At 51.4% G+C, this 2,435-nt stretch overlaps 1 pseudogene; it reads right to left on the bottom strand.

Moving 5' to 3' along the window:
- Nucleotides 1–1,563: 1,563 nt before the first annotated feature.
- On the bottom strand, nucleotides 1,564–1,951 carry LOC109941832 (uncharacterized; annotated as a pseudogene).
- Nucleotides 1,952–2,435: the final 484 nt, after the last annotated feature.

The raw sequence follows: 2,435 nt of genomic DNA on the forward strand, positions 1-2,435 counted from the left end.
GAAGTGGGACCTCCACCGCTCGACCTCGATGGACCTCGAGGCGGAGATGGAGGGGGCGGCGGCGGCGTCGGTGGGGCCGAGGATGAGACCACGGAGGCGTACCTGCTCCATTGAGCGAGAAGGGCTTGGATAGGAGAGTAGCTGGGGCTCGGGATTCGTACCGTTCCGTGGAGTGGGGAGACGGAGGAGAGGAGCGCACGGCGGAGCATCGTTCGCGGCTACCGGACCCCGGCGAGGTGAGAAGTTTAGGACGCGGGGGCGACACAGTGGTGTCCGCCTGAAATGTGGACAAATCAATTTTCCACTTTGCTAGTCGGACCTCGGAGAACACATACGCCATTGGATGCGGAATCGAGTGGCTCAGATGAGACGAAAGTGTGGTAAGGATTATTATTTTCCCTGGTTACTTTCTTGTGGAAAAATAAAGCGAACGCCCCTTTAATCCTTATTCGTTTACATCAATCCAACTCTAGATTAGTATGGATTGAAATTAAATCTATGTCATAATCCAAGCCTACTAAAAAATTAATTTGGTTAAACTCATGAATTAGAACCCAAGGGTTAGGAATTTTTTAAACTATGAAATGCATGGATTATATCCATAACTCATTAGGTATAGAACAAATCCATAAAGATATTACACGTGTTTATATTAGAATCAATGGATCAAAAGAATAACTAGCTTTGAGATATACAGGAATAAACGATGAATTTAATTCCATCGTAAGATTGGATGTGAGGTATGGATTTACACAATTCAGACCCGGATTAAATCCATAGTGAAATTTCATCCCTTGTAACCAAACAAAGGTTTTATGATGCAAAATCATGAATACACCAATTCTATTTGTCTTTCTCGAACACCTAGTTTATGATTTGACTTAAAACAAAGACTATTGTACAGTTACTGTTGTTTTGGTAACAAGAGGATTAGAGGGAATATATGGGAGAGAAACCCCATGGATCCCACCAAATTAGTTTTTATGGGCTAGTTTGGTGGAAGAAGAATTGGAGGTGATCAATGGGAGAGTAATTATCTTGCTATTTATTTTGAGTAGCAAGGTAATTTCTCCCTATAGATCCCCTACATTTCCCTTCCACCAAATTAGGCCTAAGTTTCTCATGCAACCATCTTACAATTAAACTAACAAAAAAATTCAAAGTTTTAAAAAATATAGATATATTTTATTTTTACTCTTTTAATCTCTACTACTACTTAAGTGCCTAATGTAGGCGTGCACACTAGGATGTTCTGCCCAAACCGCGTCCTGCCCGCACGCCGCGCTTTCTGCCTTTCTCCACGCCCCGCTTCACCACCGCGCCGCCATCCTCGCCCCGCTCCCCGCGGTCCCCTTCCATCGGAGACACCATCCTCGCCCCCACCACGTTCTCTCTAGATGGAAGGCACCATTCATGGATCTGCGCGGCCACCCCCGCCATCCTCGCATGCAGCCGGGGTTATATAGCAACGCCCACAGAGCATAGAGCACACGTCCCCGCCGCCCGCTTCCCTCCCTCCCCGCCGTTCGCTTGCCTCCCTCCCCGCCCGCGTTGTGTTGTGCCTCACCTCTCCTCCTCGTCCTGTCGCTGCAGACCTGCACTGCTCCGGTGCGTGTCCACGGGGGTGTGTAGGGTGGCGCCGGGCGCCGTGGTGAAGCCGGTGCCGGCGTTGCCGGGGGCCACCTGCGGGAAGGTGCCGGTGGGGCACGTGCCTGTGGTGGTCGGCACGGAGGGGAGGATACGCAGTGATTCGTCATCCCTGCCGAGCTGCTGGGCCGCCCACCCATCGTCGAGCTGCTCCGCCGTGCCACGCAAGAGTACATGTACGCGTGTCCGGGCCCGCTCTGCATCCCCTTCCCGTGGTCGCGTTCCACCGCCTCCTCGGGACACTCGTTGGGACCGCCGCCGCCGCCAGGCCCGACGATGGGCTCACGCTCGCTTGCTTCGCCATGGTCGTCTGAGATGAGATCCCTAGCGTAGCGGGTTCCTTCTTCTTCTGCTTCTCCTAGGCATGCGTTGTGCTGTCAGTGTTCTTGCTTCTCTAGATTCCATTTGTTTCTTCTTTCTTTTCTCGTTTGGGCTCCGGTAGCTGCTCCACCTCTACAAGGCTACAAGCTTTGCAACAAGAGCGACCGCGTACGGGTCACTACAGGTGTGCCTCACCTTCTCCTTCCGCCAAAAGCAGTACGGGTCACTACAGGCGTACGGGTCACTACAAGCTCTGCAACAAAAGCAGTACAAAGAGTTACTCGAAGAGTTTGCAGAAAGCCAATAATCATTAAACACGTACCTGTTCAGCAAGAGCAAGGTTTGCCTCAAAGAAGGACTTAATAGTTGCAATATCTTCCCAGTAACCGCTGGGCAGTTACGCTTGTAACCGCTGGGCAGTTACGCGCACCGCGCGCGGCGGTTTGGCTTCTTCTGCCCTGGGCCAG

Source organism: Zea mays, chromosome 8 (assembly GCF_902167145.1).
Source record: "Zea mays cultivar B73 chromosome 8, Zm-B73-REFERENCE-NAM-5.0, whole genome shotgun sequence".
In the NCBI taxonomy this organism is placed as follows: domain Eukaryota; kingdom Viridiplantae; phylum Streptophyta; class Magnoliopsida; order Poales; family Poaceae; genus Zea; species Zea mays.